Consider the following 21,692-nt stretch of genomic DNA (forward strand, 5'->3'; position numbering starts at 1 on the left):
TGTGAACTCAGCAGGGCCAAAGCACAGCCTTCTCCCTGGATGTGGAGAGAACAGGGATGCAGTGCCTGAGCCACATATTCTGAAGCCAGATCTCTATGGGAACTATGCATGTGGGCTGGTTGTAGCATAGAAACCGGTAGGCACCATGCTGCCCTAAAAGCCACCGAAGCTCCTGGCAGCCTCAGAGTGGGGGTTCAGTGGCTGATCTGCATTCCAGTCCACCCCTGCTCTGTTCTCAGAGCTAAGCTGGAACTCCTGTGGTCCCTCCAAGGTCAGGTCGCATAAAAAGGGCCTATAGTAGTTGGGCTGGCCCTGGGAAGGGAACCCACTGAGGCAGATCTCAGAATGAGGCTGGGCAGCATATCAGGGGCTCACTGATATGGGAACACACAGCAGATTGATGTGGGAACAGGGAACCCAGTGTCTGTGGAGGGTGTCCACATCACTGCCTCAACAGCTGTGTCCCTGGCGAATGAATGAATCTGTCTGTGCCCCACATCTTCTATAGAACTGGGCCCCAGAGCACCTTGTCCCCCAGGATTTGGTGAGGAGAAACCAAGACAATGAACAATAAGCACCTCACCACTGCTTGGAACAGAAGCGGCATCCATGAAGACACATCTCCCTAGGATTGCTTGGTAGAAAACGTGTTTTGGAACCCCTGGCTCAGCTGGTCATGTCGTTTTGACATCAGAGAAAAAGCTTCTGGCTTCAGAGAGCCTCCCTCCAACATGGTGACTCAGATCCACCCTGATCGAGTCACACAACCTCCTCTCCAGTTACATTCCTAACTGTCTGTTAAATATCAGGCTGTGTAGACACACTACATTGCAAGCTCTGACCCAGGAAACTGTGGACCCAGCAAGTTTGTGGCTCCCAATTGGGCCCAGCTGTCCTCCCCGTGTCACCAGGACAGTGGACCTGAGCCTCTGGCCTTACCTCACTTCTCAGTGGTGATGACAGTGGCCTCTAGGTGCTCCCCCAGCCCTGCCTCCTCTTGGTAATCAGTTTGAAGATGTACGCTGACTCTGGAGCCAGCTCAGTTGCTGTGAATCACCTCACCATGGCACCCATCTCTACTGTGGTGAACGTGCTGGAGTTGCTGTTGGCCAGGCAGTAGATGATCTGATACCCTGTGGGTGGGACAGGAGGGCCATGCATCAGTCTTATCACCCCCTCGGACTCCACATTCCCACCAGCCCGCCACCACCACTCTGCTGTGTTTCCACCTCATCCTTCATCCTCTGCAAGCATCTGAGAGGAATGGCACAGCCGCAGTGGCAGATGGAGCTTCCGAGTGCTGGGCCCCCATGACTCTTATTCACCTTCATCCAACCCACCTCCAAGAAGTGGAAACAATTTCATCTTTAGTGATTCAATACTTACATAAAACACCAGTACTCATCATGTCAGCAATTTAAAACAGAGAAAATAAAGAAATAATCTAAATGACATCAGTGGCTGAATGAATAAAGAAATTGTGGTCAATAAACACAGTGGAATCCTACTCCGCCATAATAAAGGATCCAACCAGACATACTGATAGGATCCCGTGATCTTACCTCCGGAGGCTTTTCCCAAAAATTCCAATGCTGGCTCAGTTCTCATCGTTTAAATCCGGGTGTCCCCTCCAAAGTTAGGGTCTGTAATCAAAGGAGCGGAACTGATACAAAGTCAAGGTCAAGCAAAGCTTTATTTTGCACCAAGCATTGAGAATCAAACTGACCAGTCAGGGCCATCTCTTGCAAAGACACGACCCCTCCCAGCCTCACAAAGTAACTTTTATAGAGGTAGTTTACCGGGGCTATACACAGGTGGCCAATGAGATTACAATACACAGAGAAAACTGCACAGTCATGCTATGTCTGCCACACACAGAAAAAAAAAAAAAAACTGCTAGGTAACACACGGGTGGCCAATTGAATTTTAATTTACCCTAGTAGATATATGCACACCCCACTGATTGGATGTCTTCACCTGGCCTGACCCGCCCTTATATCTAGGCTTTGCAAGTAAGTTCCTCTGGGAGGGGCAGGGTCAATCTAAGTTTACTGCATGGGGTCAATCTAAGTTTACTGCATAAACACAAAATGACTCCCTCTGGCCAACAAGGCCCTTACATGCACAAAAATCCCAGAGCAGAACAAAATGCCATAGCCCCATGAGGCCACCCGCACATTAGGCAGATGGCATGGACACAAGCTCAGACTCAGGGCTGAGAGACCTCCTGACACTCGCCTTCACCTCAGATGCCAAGGAGCTCGCATCAGCGTCTGTAGATTGGTCCTGCCATGCCCTATCACCTAACCCTAACCCTAGCTTTGGTTGTCAGACTTCCATCCCAAGAGGCCTGGCCCACAGGCCCTCCAGATAGAGTACTCTGGAGCCACACCTTGGGTCTCTGCCTACCCTCCAGAAGGAAACTGTGCTCACTGGAGCTGCACACAAACCCCAGATTAGGAGAAACCTGTACGTCCAATGAGGCCTCTACGATTTTCAAAACTTGACCCAGGACACTAATACACATTCTCTCCCTCAGACCGACCTCCAGTCAGCCACCCACGTGGATGGCCACAGTATCAGCAGATCAGACCCCCCAAGCCCCTAGTCCCTAATACTAAACCTAGGCTGTGTATTTAGGAATCCATTCCCAAAATCCTGCTCTCAAATCCCGCCATATGGGGACCCCTAATTCATATAGCAGGTCTCCCCCTCTCCCCGAGAAAGAAACCATACTATTTGGAGCTGTACAAAACCCCCACTTTAGGAGAAACCTGCATGGCCAACAAGGCCTTCCTGATTTACAGAACCTGACCCAGGACACTAATACACATTTTGTTCCTCAGCCTAAGCCCCAACGTCCAATTAGCCACCCACATACCTGGCCCCAGAGTCAGCAGATCAGACTTTCCATGCCCCTAGTCCATAATGCTAAACCTACGTTGGGTTTTCAGGCATCCACACCCACAGACCTGCTCTCAAATACTTCCAAATGGGGACCCAAGTGCCATGCAACAGGACTCCATGTCTCCTCCACAGTGAAACCATACTTTTGTTAGCTGTGCAACAACCCCAGCAGGAGAAAATTCCAAATCCAGGAGGCCATCCACATATTTGGTAGCCCAGGTGGATGCAAAATCTTGTAAGCTTTGACTGAATGCCTGGGACTCACCCTAACTTCAGAATCTGGGGAGCTTGCCTTACAATCTGCAGATCTGTGATCCATGCCATACACCCTAACCATACACTGAGCTTTGGTTTTCAGAGTTCCATTCCTTGAGTCCTGAAATGCAATTCCTCCAGCCTTGGGACCCTGGATCCACCCCCACAGGACTCTCTATGCCCTCCAGAAGGAAAACGTGTGTTATGGAGCTGCACAAACCCCCTAGATCAGGGGAAATGTGCATGGCCCGTGATGCCACCCCACTTTCATACTCCACCCTGGACAATATTATGCAGTCTGACACAACCTGAATCCTGTCCTCCAATAAGCCACAGGGATAGCTGGCCCCAAGCCAGCAGTTCAGAACTGCCATGCCCATAGGCCCTAATCCTAACCCTAGACTGGCATTTCAGGCATCCATACCCAGAGCCCTCCACACGAATCCCTCCATACAGGGGACCCCTAGCCACAAAACAGAACTTCTACTGCCCTCCAAAGTAAACTTTGCCTTTTTAAGCTATGCAAAACCCTCAGAGTTGGAAGAAAACTGTGTAGGCCCTGAGGCCATGCCCACTTTGCAGGCCGCCCTGGACACAAATACCCATTGTTATCCTTCGCCTGAGCCGCATTTTCAACACAGCCCTATGTGTAGCTCACCCCAGAGCCAGGGTATGAGGACTGCCATGTCACTAGGACCTAATCCTTATCATAGGTTGGGTTTTCAGGCATCCATACCCGCAACCCTGCTCTCAAATCCCTCCATATGAGGGACCCCTGGGATATAAAACAGTACACAATCCATCCCCCAGAATAGGCCAAACTCTGTAACAGCGTAAAACACCCAGAGCGGGACAAAATTCCATGGCCCCATGAGGCCACACCCCCATTTTGCGGATCGCATGGACACAAACTCCAGCCTGAGTGACCTCCTTACACTTGCCTTAACGTGAAATCCATGGGAGCTCACCTCAGAGTCTGTAGTTGGGGCCTGCCATGCCCTAGGCCCTATCCCTAACCCTAGCATGGCTCTCTTCAGATTTTCATCCCTAGAGTCCTGGATCACAAGCCCTCCAGATAGAGAACTCCAGAGCCATACCATGGGACTCTGCCTACCTCCAGAAGGATGCCATGCTCAATGGAGCTGCGCAAAACCCCCAGACTTGGAGAAACCTCCATGTCTAAAAGACCACAACCTTTGATGGAACCTAATCCTGGATCCTAAAACACATTCTGTCCATCAACCTTAGCCCTGACCTCCAGTCAGACACCCACGTAGCTGGCCCCAGAGTGGCAGATTGGCCTGCCATGCCCCTAGTGCCTAATGCTAACCCTAGGTTGGGTTTTAGGTATCCATACCCAGAGCCCTCCTCTCAAATCCTTCCATATGGGGATCCCCTAGCCATACAACAGGACTCCACCTCTCCCTGAGAATGAAACCATGCTCTTTGAAGCTGTGCAAAACCCCCAGAGCAGGAGAAAACTCCATGGCTGCAAGAGGTCACCCACACATTTGACAGCCCTAGGGGACCCAAGTCCTAGTCTGGTCTGACCGAATGCCTGATATTTGCTCTAACTTCAGAGTCTGGGGAGCTTGCCTCAGAATCTGCAGATCGTGAATTCATGCCTAGACCCTAACCATACACCGAGCTTGGATTTTAGAATTTCATTCCTTGAGTCCTGGAGTGCAAGGACTCCAGATTGGGGCCTCCAGGGCCTCACCACAGGGCTCTCCATGCTCTCCAGAAGGAAACCGTGGCTTATGAAGCTGCACAAAACCCCTAGATCAGGGGAAACATGCACGGCCCATGAGGCCACCCCAGTTTTGCTCACTACCAGGGATATCAATATGAATTCTGACACAATCTGTGTCTCGTACACTAATCAGCCACCGGGACAGCTGGCCCCAGAGCCAGAAGACCACACCTGTCATGCCACTAGGCCCTATTCCTAACCCTAGGTTGGGTTTTCAGGCATCCACAACCAGCACCCTCCGCTTGAATCCCTCCATATGGGGGACCCCTGAGTGACAAAAAGAACACCTCCTGTCCCCCAGAAGGAGACTGTGCTTTTGGAGCGATCTAAAACCCTCAGATTGGGAAGAAACCTGCATTGGCCCTGAGGCCATGCCCACTTTTGTAGGCTGCCCTGGGCACAAACACCCATTGTGACCCTTAGCCTGAGCCCCATTTTCAAAAAAGTCCAATGGGTAGCTCACCCCAGAGCCAGGTTTTGAGGACTGACATGCCACTAAGACCTGACCCTTATTGTAGCTTGGGATTTCAGGCATCCATACGTGGAACTCTGCTCTCGAATCCCTCCGTGTGGGGGACCCCTGAGCGATAAAACTGGACACCTATCCCCAGAATAGACCCAACTGTTTGGAACTGCACACCAATCCCAGAGTGGGAGAAACCTCTAAGGCCGCATGAGGCCACTCAATATTCGGTGGATGGCATGCACACAAACTCCAGCCTTAGCTACCTCCTGACCCTTGTCTTAACTTCAATTATCAGGGAGCTCGCCTCAGTGTCTGTACATTGGGCCTGCCATGCCGTAGGCCCAAACCCTAGACCTAGATTGGGTTTTCAGACTTATGTCCTCAGGGTCCTTGTCCACAAGCCAGAGTTGGTAGATTGGATTGGATATGCTCCTATACCCTATCTCTAACCCTATGTTGCGTTTTTAGTCATCCATCCTCAGAGCCCTGCTCATGAATCCCTCCAAATGGGGTACCCTAGAACCACACAAGAAGACTCCACCTGTCTCCCAGAATGAAACCTTGCTCTTCAGCATTTTGCAGACCCCCAGTGCAGGAGAAACCTCCATGCCCATAGGAGGCCATCTCAACTTATGGTAGCCATAGTGGTCACAAATTTTAGTTTGAATGAATACCTCACATTTGCCCTAAGCTCAGATCCTGAGGAGCTCAACTCAGCATCAGCAGATTGGGCCTGCCATGTCCTAGGAGGTTTCCTAATCCCTAGCTTGGCTGTTCAGACTTCTTTCCCCAGAGTGCTGGCTCACAATCCTTCCAGACTGGGGACTCAGAAGCCATACAACAGGACTCTCCCTGCCCTCCAGAAGGAAGCCATGCCTTATGGCGCTCTACAAACCCCCCCCAGATTAGGAGAAACATGCATGGCCTCTGAGGCCACACCCATTTAAGAAGCCATCCCTGGACGCTAATGCACATTCCGTCACTCATCCTGAGACAGGACCTCCATTCTGCCATCCACGTAGTTAACTCAAAAGCCAGCAGATCAGACCTACCCTGCCCCAGTACCTAATTCTAACCCTAGTTGTATTTTCAGGTATCTGTTCCCGTGGTCTACTTTAAATCCCTCCATATGGGAGATCCCTGAAGTGGAAAACAGGACTTCTCCTGCCCTCCTAAAGGAATTCCTGTGGTTTGGAGCTCTGTAAAATTCTCAGGGTGAGAGACTTCTGCATGGCCCAGGCCACCCCCAATTTTGGAGGACTCACTGGACACAAGCCTATTTGTGAACCTCAGCCTGAGCTGCGTTTACAACTCAGGCCCCAAAGTAGCTCCCCCGAGAGACAGCTGATCAGGCATTCCATGCCGTACGTGCTAATCCTAAACTTAGATTGGGTTTTCAGGAATTCATATCCAGAACCTTGGCTCAAATCCCTCTATATGGGTGACTCCTGAGCCATAGTACAGGACTCCTCCAGTCCCGCAGAATAAAACCTTGCTAATTGGAGCTGCGCAAAATCACCATGGCTGTAGTAACCTCCATGGGCACATGAGGCCACCCCCATATTTGGAAGAAATCATGGACACAAAGTCCAGGTTGAGTGAACACCTGACACCCTAAATTCACAATCCATGGAGCCTTCTGCAGAGTCTGCAGGTCGAGCCAACCATAGCCTAGGCCTTTACCCTAACCCTATCTTGGATTTTCAGACTTCCATCCCAAGCATCCTGGCCCACAAGTACTACAGATAGAGAACCCAGGAACCACAAAATATGCCGTGGCCTGCCCCCCAGAAGGAAACTGTGCCTTATGGAGCTGCACAAAACCCCAAGATTACAGAAGTGTGCATGGCCCCTGATTCCACCCTAATTTTGTAAGCCACTGTGGACACTAATTTGCAGTCTGACAACCTGAGTCCCATTCTCCAATCAGCAACCGGGACAGCTGGCCCTAGAGCCAGCAGATGGGACCTGCCATGCCCCTAGGCCCTAATCCTAACCCTAGGTTGGGTTGTCAGTTATCCAAACCCAGAAAATGGTTCATGAATCCCTCCTTATGGTGTATACCTGAGCCATAAAACTGGACTCCTCCTGTCCCGTAAAATAAATATTGCTAATTGGAGCTGCACAAAACCAGCAGGGTGGTAGTAACCTCCATGTCCACATGAGGCTTCTCTCATATTTGGCAGAATGCATGGACACATAGTTCAGCCTGAGCCAACACCTGGCACGCACCCTAAATTTGCATCCCAGGGAGCTTGCCTCAGCATATGTAGATCTGCCTGGCCATGCCCTAGGCCCTAACCCTAACACTATCTTGGGGTTTTAGACTTCTGTCCCAAGAGTCCTGTCCCATAAGCCCTCCAGATAGAGACCTCTGGAAAGACAGCACAGTACTCTGCCTGCCCATCAGCAGAAACGGTGCTTTGGGGAGCTACAAACACCCCAGATTATGAGAATGCTGCACCGCCAAAGAGGACACCCCCAATTTCAGAACCTGGGTCAGGATACTAATACACATTCTGTCCCTCAGCCTGAGCCCTGGCCTCCAGCCAGCCATCCACGTATCTGGCCTCCGAGTCAGCATATCAGACCTGACATGACCCTATTCCCTAACCCAAACCCTAGGTTGGGTTTTCAGGAATCCATACCTGGTCCCTGCTCTCATATCCCTCCATATGGGGGACCCCTGAGCCATAAAACAGGACACCACCTATACCCCAGAATAAACCAAATTATTTGTAACTGTGCAAAAAACCCAGAGCTTTTGAAAACTCCATGAACCCATGAGGCTACCCCAAAAATTCATAGTTCTCATGGACACATGCTCCAGCTTGAGTGACCCGCTCATACTTGCCTTACACTCAGATCCCAGGGAGCTTGCCTCAGCGTCTGTAGATTGGGCCTGTCATGCCCTAGTCCCTTACCCTAGCCTTAGCTTGGGATTTCGTAATTCTGTCCTCAGAGTCCTGTTCCACAAACCCTCCAGATAGGGAACACTGGAGTCACACCACAGGACTCTGCCTGCCCTCCAGAAGGAAAACGTGTCCAATGGAGCTGCATGAAACCCACAGATTATGAGACAGCTTCAAGAGACACCAAGCCATCCCCACTTACGACAGCCAGCACTGGACACTTCTGTCCCACAACCTGAGTCCTATCTCCAGACAGCCAGCCACGTAGCTGGTACAAAGGCAGCAGATCTACCTGCCATGCCCCTAAGACCTTATCCTAACATGAGGTTAGTTTTTCAGGCCTAATGGAACCTCCTACCAATTGCCATGAGGCATTAGGGGTGAGGTTGGCAGCAATGTTTGCAGTGTGTGAAAAAGACATTCCCCTGGGGATTCTGGAAGCTAGAGCCCCATAGTGTTGGCAGACAGCAAGAGTACAGCTTTCTGTATCATATGTCTCCAGCCAAGTAACTCTGGTAGTGGTCTCCACTAGAATGTGGGCTCCTGGTTGCAGTGTTCCAAATTCTATTGGGGTCTGCAGTCAAGGAAGTGACTGAACTGCCTGAGATTACCTACCCAATTCCACCCTGGATTATCACCTACACAAACAATGTTCAGGGCTGTTGTCTGCCCATCTTCTTTCTGCATGAAAGGCCACATCTGGACACAGTGACACAAACACACACATCTCCACAGGCCCCCAAGGACGGGCTGAGTGTAGACAGGGCCCCACCTGGCTTCAGGCACAAATCTCCACTCTGACCTGTTTGTGAACCTGGATAAGCCATTATGCCTGTCCAGGGTGGTCTGCATCTTTTATGTACAAGACAGATGATTATAGCATGGACTTCCTCCACATGTCCACAGGCATATGTGGAATAATATCTGTGATATTGGAGGAATGGTGTCACATGTAGGGAATGCCTTCAAGTACATTTTCCTCCTCTTCTCAATTTCTCTGAGTCTGGTACTCGTCAGATCCCACCTTACAGTCCCTAATGGTGTGTGTAAGTGTGTGTGTGTGTGAGAGAGAGAGAGAGAGCAAGAGAGAGAGCATGCAGAGTCGCTCCTTGGGGCACACATCTGTTCATCAGTTCTCATATTCTGGTGTCCGAGAAGGTGCCAGCCCCATCTAAAGAGGGGTGGGCCATACTTTCCCAAGACCTTAGGCTTTCTAATTTTCAAAGCAAAGCCTAAAGAAGGGATTAGAGCTTTGGTGCTTGATGGTCAGAACCACCTTTACCATTAAATATTTCATATCCTTTGCTGAGATCCTATTAAATCCTTTCTAATGGGTGTGACGTGGATAGGAGTCCACACAGCGGGTTGCCATGACCTGGGCTCACCCTCAGACAAGAATTCTGGAATGTCTCCTGCCTATAATATCAGTGCTTTCTCTCACCCTGAAACCATCTCCATGTCTGTAGGCCCTGTCTTCAACACAACTTTTTCCAGAGCCCTGCAGTGAGTCCTGGGAGCATCCAGGGCCCCAACGTTGAGGACACTCACAAAGAGCTGGGTTCATGCCTGGTTCAGCCTTCTTAACAGTCTGTGATTCTGGGCAAGGCACTAAGCAAGCAGTGGTCTATACCTTCACCTCCCAGTAGTTCCCTGAAATCTCATATCCTGTTAAATCATCTTTGTGTAACCCTGTCCTTTGGAGTGTGGTTTGGACTGAATTATTTCTATCATTCTACAGAATAGGGCCACATGAGCCAAAAACCCCATCTGAGATTTAGCTCTAAAAGCTCATTGCCCATCCCCGTGCTGCCTCTGACCTTTTTCTCTCTCATATCCTCACCCAGGAGTACAAGCCCCTATGCTGAACCTTATTGAACACACATGGGCCGAGGTCCTAGCAAGGAGGGCCAACAAGAGTCAGAAGAACTCAGGCCTTTGGAGATGGACTGAATCCTGCCAACACCCCTACGGGAACTCAGATTCTCAGTGAAGCATGTCCTGAATTAGTTATCAACAGTCCCAAAGTACTGTGGGGCTCTGGCAGGAGCCCCTAAGTAAGCACTTCTGGATTCCTGTACTTAAATACTCCTCAGAGAATGTGAGATAGTGTTTGTTGGTTAAGCTACTGAGTGTGGGATAATGTGGTCACACGGCACTAGAAGCAGGGTACTGCTACTGTCCACCTGCCCCAGGCCATGGCCTTTCTCCCTTTCCTCTGTTCCCCCTATCATCATTCTTCTTTCTAGTACCGTGACCTCCTTTCTAACCCCCACTCCGGGAACATCATATTCTGCTTCTGATCCTCTGCACAACGGTATGTTCTGCTGGGCTAAATACAGTGGTATTTGTGCAGGGCTGCCTTCTTCTTTTCCTGCCACAGGAATTGTCAATGTCATCTCAGCATAGCCTGTCAGATTCCCTCCACTGGTGGAGTTCAGGACCCATTTTAGTCCCTTACACTTGTCTCATGGACAAATGCTCCTTTCATTCACCATTTCAGTTCATGTTTGTGCATCTGCTCCTCTAAACCCTGAGCTCCTAGAGGGAGGAACTATTTGCCTGATAAGGACTGGCACCACCCGAGTGCTCAGGGCCCAGTGGCTGAATGAACATAAGAGAGGTTCCAGCCTACCACTGACTAACTCTATTGTCCAAGCCCAATTGATTTGGGTCATGTGTAAGTCCTGTTGTTTTCTTTTACTTCCTACATCAACTCAGTGTTCCGTGTGAAGTTCAGACTCATAATCCTGAGATCAAGTACCTCGTGTCCTACTGACTGAGGAAGCCAGGTACTTCTTTGGTCATTTTCTCTAGGTTCTAGCCTGATAACTACGGATGTTTACACGTTCTAGTTATATTCCCTTATGCTGAATTACCAAATAACTCCACTAATTATGGTGGCATTTTGCCATAGATTTCCTCACATGACAGTGCTGAGTGGATCTTCAGATTGGAGACTGAGCTCCTTCACGTGGTCTTTCAGGAGTCTAGAGTCCCTCCATCATGGTCCTTGTCACTCCCTTGATTGTCAAGCACTTCTGACGCCATGAGTACAAGGGGAATATCCCTGAATTAAAGTGTTCAAATGGTGAAACTTGTAGGAATCAGACAGAAAGAAACAGATTTGTGGCACAGACATACTTATCATTTGAATTATGAGAGTCAAATAAATGGCTCAGTTGTTCAACTATGGGTCTTTGGGTGCTGTCACTGAGAATGCACAAGAGGACAGCAGCGACAGTGCTTGTCCACTGTGGAGACATCAGGTAGAAGAACAGCCCAGCCTGAAAACTCTCTCTACTTTCCCCTCACAGCATCACACACACACACACACACACACACACACACACTCACTCACTCACACACAAACCGGAGGAAAAATCATTGGAATTGGGACAAAATCCATTACAGGCAATCATTTATTGGAGAAGGAACTTGTCTTCTTTTGGTCATATTTAACTCATTATTTTACTACATAAACACCTTCTGGCTTAAAACTAAAGAACTATTTACTCTCTTACCTGACTTGTTAGTAATAAATGGGAAGATTTAAGATGTGATTTTAATATTTTTTTTATAAATTGACATCTATAATAATTGAAACGTGGCCTATGCAGGAAAATGAAAGAATTTAAAGGTGTCTCATGGACCCAGAATTCCCCCCTGTTTCCACCATTTAAGATATCCTTATGAAAGGGAACCCTACCACAGATAATGAGAGTAGCTTATTTTGGGGCTTCCCATGATGATAGTTCTTACAGGAACATTCGTTTGTAATAAAATGTTACTTTTATAAAACAATGAAAAAAATTATGTATCTTTCTTATATTCTGTAGCCAGAGAGAGAAGGCCATATTGTAGGATTCAAGTCACATGAAAATCCCAGATGAGGTATAGTACCAGAGACACAGAAAAGTGCAGAGGTTGCAGGGACTGGAGCGCGGTAATGAGCAGTGAGTGAAAAGAAGCCCAAGTTTCTCTGTGATGGAAATGTTCTACAAGTATTTAGTTGTGCAACACTCTTAAAGTACTTAAAAGCACCTCAATATACTATTGAAAAGGAATAGAGTAAACTTTTAAGTAAACTCTAATAACATTTATTTAATGAACAAAATTTTTCAGCTGTTTTACAAGTGTATACAAAACACAAAAATTACAAAGAGGGCAAGGAACCCCATCCTTGGGGTTCCAGCCAGCATGAGCTGCTGCTTGGAGGCTGAGTCTGTTTATTCCACTGAGACAAGTGCTGACTTGAGCCCCTCGGGTACCAAAAAGGAGCAGGGGCAGAATGGTGCTAGACCTTTGGGTCAGGTAAAGAGGCTTATAGTTCTTCTATCTCAGCAGAGTGAATTAGGGACCTGACTAGACCTGCACTGGCCCCAACAGGGGAGGTGGTGCCACTGCTCTTGCTGAGGGGTGAGCTCCAGCACCAGGGATGGGATGGGTTTTGTGTCTGAAGATACAGCGGGTGCCACAGTGGGAGCTGGGGCGATTTCCTGAGGAGGTTCAGGATCTTTCTCTGGGCCCAGTGATGTAGCTCCTTGAAAAGAAATTATCATCTGCATGATTGACTTCCCATATCTCTTCTAAAAAAAGGGAAACTTTTCCCAGCACTCAATGTCTTCTGTGTCCAGGAAGCAATACCTGGGAGGTCTCCCCGACTAAAGACCAGGGGGACAGGAATCTGAGACTACTCACTCCTCTCAGCTCAAGTGTACTCTAGGCTTTGTCAGTGTGCCCCACTCAGCCCCCTCCACAGGACCATATCAGTCCGTTCAGCCCTTCTCACTCACAGACTCACAGACTCTGTCGCTGTCGGCTCAAGCTGTTGCAGCTGGGAGAGCAGAACCTGGGTATGGTGCTCCAAATCTAAGCCTGGCATATTGAGCCCCAGGTATGCCAGCAGCATATTCAGGCTGGGAAATTCTGGGGGCTGGTCAAAATCCTCGGGCTATTGTTCTAGCCATATGTTCACGATGGAGGAGAAGGCCCTGCGAAGAGACTGTTGGTCAGAGGACTCAGAAGACAGGGCACACTCCCAAACCAATATCTCAGGGAACCCCTGTGGGAACCTGGGTCCCTGAGCTTCCAGCTCCTATCAGAGACCAGTCCTAGTCTTTGTCCACCTGTGATCTGGAAGTCTTGCCTGAGACAGTTCTCATCGTAGATGACAGGGTGCAAAAAGGCACTATGAGTGTGAGTCCTGATCAATCCTATGAGCATTTCTGTCCTTCTTAGGGGAACTGGACACACTCCTAAGTCTGTCTCCTTGTCCCCTTGCCACAGAATTCAACTGCATGTTCCCAGGGAGGGGTGGTGTCTGGCTTCTTAATTACCCTCGCTGCACATGCCACTGTGCTGTGAAGATCCAACAAAGGAGGGAACTAAGGGTCTCTGTAGCTAGGCCTTTCCAGGACCCTCCCAGTACCTCAAATGTTACCTCCTCTGCCCTTGTCCTGACTTTCACTAGTTTCCATGAGTGGGTCTCCTTCCACTGACACTATTCTCCCACAGGGTGGGGAATGTCTGGCCCCTGAGATCTCACTGGGTCTTGTGAGCACCCTCTGGGCACCTAGTGTCCGGGTTCCAACAGATTGCTACATGTGATGGTTCCTACACCCTTTGTTCTTGGTTCCTGGATTGGTGCTGAGTCAGGACTGGGGGGGTTGGGTGGGGGAATGACTCCCTTAGGGGCTAAAGCTGTCCTCTAACCCTCTGTGCTTTGCAAAGGTGCCCACAACCACAGTTCTTCCAAGCCCCTTCCTTTCTCCAGAAGGGACTCTCAGACCTTCACCCTTAAGGAGGAATCACAGACGTGTGGATGAGGGTCCAAGTGTCCCTGGTGGTGACAGAAGTACCTCAGGCATCAGCCAAGGCTCACTCACATATTCTGCTGCTCCTGGGCTCTGCAAACCTCATAATAGGTGGAGAAAATACACCCACATCTAGTGGAAGCCAGGGGTCATCACATAAAATGTCCTGTGGATGCTGCCTCTCATCATGTCCAGTGTCACTGTTTGTCCCCTAACTAGTCTGGAGCCCTGGGGTGCTGTCTTCTCTGTGCAGGGTTCACAGTCAGCTTCTAGAGGATATCCTGTGATGTGTGGGACTTCCTGAATGCTTCCTGAATGAAAGGGCCCCAACCTAACCCATTACAGATACCTCAGTGTGCCTGGAACCCCTGCTCACCCACGGGGACACCTGCTCTGGTTTCATCCAGGCACAGTCCTCATATAGAGTCTCGTATCTCCTTTTAATTTTTTTAATTACTTTTAAGTGTTCCAGAATTCATTGCATATGCACTACACCCGTCCTCCATGCAATGCATGCCCTCCATAATACCCACCACCTATCTCACCCAACACCCTTCCCCTGCCCCTCCAAAACCTTCAGATTGCTTTTCAGAGTCCACAGTCTCGCATGTTTCATCTCTCCCTCCATTTTTCTCCCAAATCCCTTCTCTCCATCTCCCCATGTTCTCCATGTTATTCCTTATGCTCCACAAATAAATGAAACCATATGATAATTGACTTTCTCTGCTTGACTTATTTGACTTAGCATAATCTCTTCCAGTTCCATTCATGTTCATACAAAAGTTGGGTATTAATCCTTTCTGATGGAGGCATAATACTCTGTAGTGTATATGGACAAAATCTTCCTTTTCCATTCATCCATTGAAGGACATCTTGGCTCTTTCCACAGTTCGGCGACTGTGCCCATTGCTGCTATGAACATTGGGGTACATGTGGTCCTTCTTTTCACTACATCTATATCTTTGGAGTAAATACCCAGTAGTGCAATTGCAGGGTCATAAGGAAGCCCTATTTGACATAGTTTTAATTTTGACACGTCCCTGAAAATTTTTTGGAACAGTGTCAAGTTGCAAAATTAAAAAAATATATATTTATCTATATCTATATCCACCTACATATAGATATAGATAGATAGATATAGATATAGATAGATATATAAATACTTTATTTGGAAGAGAGAGATTTCCATAGAAGGAATATGAGCAGGAGTGGGAGAGGGAGAAGCAGCCTTCCCCCTGAGCAGGCAGCCCTATGTGGTGCTTGATCCCAGAACCCTGGGATCATGACCTGAGCCAAAGGCAGACACTTAATGACTGAGCCACTCAGATGCCCCTAAAAATATTTTAAAGTCGTATTATTCAGCTATGTTTTTTTTAAAGATTTTTATTTATTCATTTGACAGAGAGAAATCACAAGTAGGCAGAGAGGCAGGCAGAGAGAGAGGAGGAGGAGGCAGGCTCCCTGCTGAGCAGAAAGCCCGATGCGGGGCTCGAACCCAGGACCTGGGATCATGACCTGAGCCGAAGGCAGTGGCTTAACCCACTGAGCCACCCAGGCGCCCCTATTCAGCTATGTTTTATGAAGTGAGTGACCTCCTTATGTTCTGAAAGAGGATATTAAATATTTCATTTTGACTAACATCTGAGAACCAATTCGAATCACTCTGTGTTCTCAGTGTCTTGTCTCCTAGATCCTCTGTGGTAAAAGGGCAATCTAGAAAAAAAAACTACAATGTAAAGTCTTCTCACAAATATTCTACTACTGTCCTTGTAAATACACCCCTTTTCTGCTAAATGAAATCTGAAGTAACTTTCAGTAGAGTAGAAATCTAGGAAGTTTATTTTTATAAAGGTGATAAATGAGGTAATTTTTATCAATAGGAGAATGTTGGTCATAGATGTTTTGCTTTAAATCTCATAAAGATATAAAATAGCATCATTATTACATTTTAAATAAAATGCATTTTTCACTCTTCATATTTTATTAAGATTCCTATAAGTAAATAAATAATTATTTTTTAAATTAAATTAATTTTTTTTCTGAGTTCCAAGTTTAATTATTTATGCACCACACTCAGTGCTCCATGCAATACATGCCCTCCTTAATACTCACCATCAGGCTTACCTATCCCCCATCCCTGTGCCTCGAAAACCCTCAGAATTTTTTCTCAGAGCCACAGTCTCTCATGCTTCATCTCCTCTTACAATTTCCTCCAATTCCCTTTTCCTTTCCTTCTACTAATATCCTCCATGTAATTTCCTATTCACCACAAGTAAGTGAAACCATATAATAATTGACTCTCTCTGCTTGACTTATTTCCCTCAGCATTATCTCCTCCAGTCCTCTATATTGATAGGAAAGTTAGGTATTCATCCCTTCACATGGATGCATAATATTCCATTGTGTATATGGACCATATCTTCTTTATCTATTATCTGTTGAAGGCCTTTTTGGCTCTTTCCACATTTTGGTGACTGTGGCCATGCTGCTATGAACATTGGTGTACAGATGGCTCTTCTGTTCACTACATCTGTATCTTTGGGATAAATACCCAGTAGTGCAATTGCAGGGTCATAGGAAAGCTCTGTTTTTAATTTCTTAAGACATCTCCACACTGTTTTCCAAGGCGGCTGCACCAACTTGCATTATCACCAAATGTGTAAAAGGATTCCCCTGTCTCCACATCCTTTCCAACAGACGTTGTTTCCTGTCTTGTTAATTTTGGCCATTCTAACTGGTATGAGGTGTTATCTCAGTGTGGTTTTGATTTGAATTTCCCTGATGGCTAGTGATAATGAACAATTTTTCATGTGTCTGATAGCCATTCGTATGTCTTCATTGGAGAAGTGTCTGTTCATGTCTTCTGCCCATTTCTTGACATGGTTATCTGTTTTGTGTTTGTTGAGTTTGAGAAGTTCTTTATAGATCCTGGATATCAGCCTTTTGTCTGTACTGTCATTTGCAAATATCTTTTCAAATTCCGTGGTTGCCTCTTTGTTTTGTTGACTGTTTCCTTTGCTTTGCACAAGGTTTTGATCTTGATGAAGTCCCAAAAGTTCATTTTCGCTTTTGTTTCCTTTGCCCTTGGTGACATATCTTGAAAGAAGTTGCTGTGGCCAATGTCGATCGGATCACTGCCTATGTTCTCCTCTAGGATTCTGATAGATTCCTGCCTCACATTGAGGTCTTTTATCCATTTCACGTTTTTCTTTGTGTATGGTGTTAAGAGGATGGTCAAGCTTCATTCTTCTATATATAGCTGTCCAATTTTCCGAGCACGATTTATTGAAGAGACTGTCATTTTTTCCACTGTATATTTTTCCCAGCTTTGTTGAAGATTATTTGACCATAGAGTTTTGGGTCCATATCTGGGCTCTCTCCTCTCTTCCACTTGTCTATGTGTCTGTTTTTGGGCAAGTACCATGCTGTCCTGGTGATGACAGCTTTGTAACAAAACTTGAAATCAGGCAACATAATGCCCTCAGTTTTGTTTTTCTTTTTGCAAATTTCCTTAGCAATTTGGGGTCTTTTCTGGTTCATTTGCATTCATGCAAATTTTAGGATTGTTTGTTCCAGCACTTTGAAGATTCTGGTGGAATTTTGACTGGGATGGAATTGAAGTATACATTACTCTGTGCAGTAAAAAACATTTTAACGAAGTTTATTCTTCCGATCCTTGAGCATGGGATGTTTTTACATCTTTTTGTGTCTTTTTCAATTTCTTTCATGAGTGTTGTTGAGGTCCTTAAGTACGGATCCTGTACCTCTTTTGTTAGGTTTATTCCAAAGTATTTTGTGGTTCTTGGTGCTATAGTAAATGGAATCAATTCTCTAATTTCCCTTTCTGTATTTCCATGGTTAGTGTATAAGAAAGCATTATGTATTATGTATGATTATGTATCCTGCCACATTACTGAATTTTTATATGAGTTCTAGTAGTTTGGTGGTGAAGTATTTTGGGTTTTCCATATAAAGTATCATGTCATCTGCGAAGAGAGAGAGTTTGAATTCTTCTTTCCCAAATTGAGTACATTTTTTTTCTTTTCATTGTCTGATTGCCGTTTCTAGGACTTCTAGTATTATGTTGAAGAACAGTGCCAAAACTAGGCATCCTTCTCATGTTCCTGATTTCAAAGGGAAGGCTGTTAAGTTTTCCCCATTGAGAATCATATTCACTGTGGACTTTTCATTAATAGATTGATGAAGTTGAGGAGTGTTCCCTCTGTCCATTTACTTTGAAGCGTTTTAATCTGGAGTGGATGCTGTATTTTTATAAATGATTTTTCTGCATCAATTGAGAGGACCGTGTGGTTCTCTCTTCTCTTATTGTTTTGTTCTATCACATTGATTGATTTGTGAATATTGAACCACACTTGCCTCTCAGAGATCAATCCTACTGGGTAATGGAGGATAATCTTTTTAATGTACTGTTGGATCCTATTAGCTAGGATCTTGTTGAGATCTTGGTGTCCATATTCATCAGGGATATTGGTCTGAAATTCTTCTATTTGATGGAATCCATGCCTGGTTTGAGGACCAGGGTAATGCTGGATTCATAGAAAGAGACTGGAAGTTTTCATGTTCTATCTATTTATCTCTTTTTCTATTTATTTTCCTTCTGTTTTCTATTTATCTAAAGAACCACTTAAGCATTGGCAAGGGGTCATCACTGTGAAAGTTCCTAAAAATGCAAGCATGGCAAATTTTTAACTCATGATGATTGTACTTCTCCAAAGGACAGTCCTACAGGTAATGCCCAGAGGTCAAGACAGGAATTGCTAATAATGAGCATCCCCTTGGACCCTGTGCCTTCTCTTGAGGGAAGCCTTGTAATTCTTGGACCTCAGGAGTTTCTTGTACACTAAATGGTACCTAAATAAGCCTGGGGAGAAATGTCACCACAACTGAAAAACATGTTCACAGGGTTGTAAATGAGCAAAATCCATACTTCCGAATCTCTGTTATGAGTCATTAATAACTTCTTCAACATTAAACCTCATTTCTGAGCAAGCTTTAGATTTCTCTCATGGCACTTGATCAGGCATAAAGAATAAAAAGGCACCATCATCGTCTTTGTGTGCTGTGTGAGGGAACAGAGACTTGAAGAATATATAGGTACATGGAGAGCATAGGAGAAATGGAGCACTGAAGTTTTGGCACCTTGCTTCCAAGACCCCACACTTTCTCTCACATCTCCACTGTCCGAAAGGGACTGTAAACCTCTACTCTGAGTTTGGCATCAAGTCTGGCTTTAGTCCTTGCTCTGGAGCCTCCTGTGGGGGGGGCGCATGCCATGTGCAAGACATCAGGCCCAGTCCTTGCTCAGAATTCAAATAATTTTAGCATCCAATTGTTATTTCACACACTGATGCTTCACTGTTTCTCCTTCCCTCAGTCCCAAACTCTTTAGATTACACACAGTTTCAGAGTTAATCTTTCCATATTCTTCAAAGTCTGAGTTCTAGAGCAGTGCTCCTTCCTATAGCAGTCAGGCCCTAGGGCAGTCACATCTCATACCTAGGTGTGGAAGGAGTTGAGGAAAATTCACTCCAAACTTTCCCTACTGGGGTCTAACATTTCACCTCAGATAATGTTTCCAAAAGTGGAAATGCAGTTCCCTTGTGGATAATCTCTCTTCTTCACCTGGGCCAGCCATGATTTTTATGTGATTACCAGAAGACGCTATCAAAAAAAAAAAAAAAAAGAGAGAGAGAGAGAGATAGAGACAAAGACAGAGAGAGAGAGAGAGAGAGAGAGAGAGAATATCTTCTTCAGGGATTGAGCACTAAGATGGGCACGTGGCTTTCTTCCAAAGACATAGAAAGAATAGGCTATGTGTTGCAATCTGGTGGCAGAAATGCTCAGCACGAGAAGAAAAGCACTCCTTAGGGTTCTCTTCAAATTGACCACTTAAATTAGCCTCTTGCTGTGTTATGTGGACCTTTTGAAGGAAAAAAACTTAAGTCATCATTTTGGATAAATATAAATATACAATGAGACAAATTATGGGTTAACGTTTCATGTTTGATCATGTATATATATGAAATGTGTTGCATTTGAATGGATTTTGCTTGCCCTGTCAGTGTCAACGTTTCCCTCCACAAGACAAAATCTGAGACAGCTGGACTGATATATGTCACTTATTCACTCTGGAAACTCCTAGATATCCATAAACTTCAGATTATTGATCCCATGTCATCAACAGGGAGGCTCTAAGGATCAAGAGAGTTACCTGGTGGATTCCATGGGTGAATGCAGGACTCAGAGCTGAGGGCTAGGCCTCATGATGAAAAGATTTCTGAGGGAAGAAGGAAGACACCAGGCACATCAGACCATAGGATAGATGAAGCGTCTAAGGTTTCAAGATCAGAATACTCGGTAGAATATCCTCACTTGCAGATACTGCTGAGCTGGGACTGAACTATCTGCATGAGTAGCAGAAGACTTAAAGCCAGAAAGATTCTGATGATCATGTGCTTGTGCCTTAACCTGTTATCACCTGCTGGTGAGAGTCTCGACTGTTTGAGGGACAAAAGTGGAAGGAATGTCTAGAGAACACATGATGGCTCATTGGATACAGTGGGACTGCAATGCCTGATCAGCAAGAATACTGTACTTATGTGAGCCTTCTGCTAAGTAGTTAGTAGGTTCCTGTGACCCAGACATGTTTGTAGGGGGCAGCACAGGACATACATTTGGGCCTAGTGCTGACTCAGCAAGCACTGGGTTAGCCAAAACACAAGCTATGTCAAGTCCCCAGCAATGGTGGACTGGGTCTTGATAGATTGGGGAAGACAGAGCTGTGTGTACAAGGGGGAATAGACTGAGAGGTAACCTCTCAGGATTTGTGTAGAGCTCTGGGGGGGCAGTTGACCTGAGACTTTAAACCTTAGAATGCTGGCTAAGACCCTTCATAGTCTACTTCAAAGAAGCAGAGACTCCCAGTGCTGGAATGACACAACACAGCACATCAAAATATAAGCCTTCATTTTATTTATTTATTATTTATTTATTTATTTATTTATTTATTTATTTATTTATTTAGATTGTATTTATTTATTTTACAGAGAGAAGGACACAGAGAAAGAGAGAATGCACAAGCAGAGGGAGTGGGAGAGGGAGAAGCAGACTTCAACCCTGGGATAAGACCCTGGGATAATGACCTGAGCCAAAGGAAGTTGCTTAATGACTGAGCCACGCATGTGCCCCTATACATCTTCACTGTAGAAGAGAGAAGATTTGGCTTCATTCTAATACATAAGAGGAGAATTGTTGGATGATATGGTTGCTCTATATCCATTTTTTAAAGTATTCTTTACCCCCAATGTGGGGCTCAACCTCATGACCCCGAGATCAACAGTCACTCACTCTTCTGATTGTGTCCGCTGGATGCCCCTATGTTGAATTTTCTGAGAAAACTTGACACTGTTTTCCATAGTGGCTGCATCCATTTACACTCCTACCAAGGGAACCTGTTTATAGTCCCACCAATAGAGCACAGTTCCCTTTCCTCCACATTTTGGCCAAAAATCTTGTTTGGTCTTCTGGATACTAGTCATTCTGATGCATGAAAGGTAACAGGTGTT

General features: G+C 46.1%; 1 pseudogene; it reads right to left on the reverse strand.

The window, feature by feature from the left end:
* Positions 1-1,331, reverse strand: part of LOC125092695 (uncharacterized) — a 37,986-nt pseudogene extending 36,655 nt beyond the window's left edge.
* Positions 1,332-21,692: the final 20,361 nt, after the last annotated feature.

Source organism: Lutra lutra, unplaced genomic scaffold, assembly GCF_902655055.1.
Source record: "Lutra lutra unplaced genomic scaffold, mLutLut1.2, whole genome shotgun sequence".
Classification (NCBI taxonomy): Eukaryota; Metazoa; Chordata; class Mammalia; order Carnivora; family Mustelidae; genus Lutra; species Lutra lutra.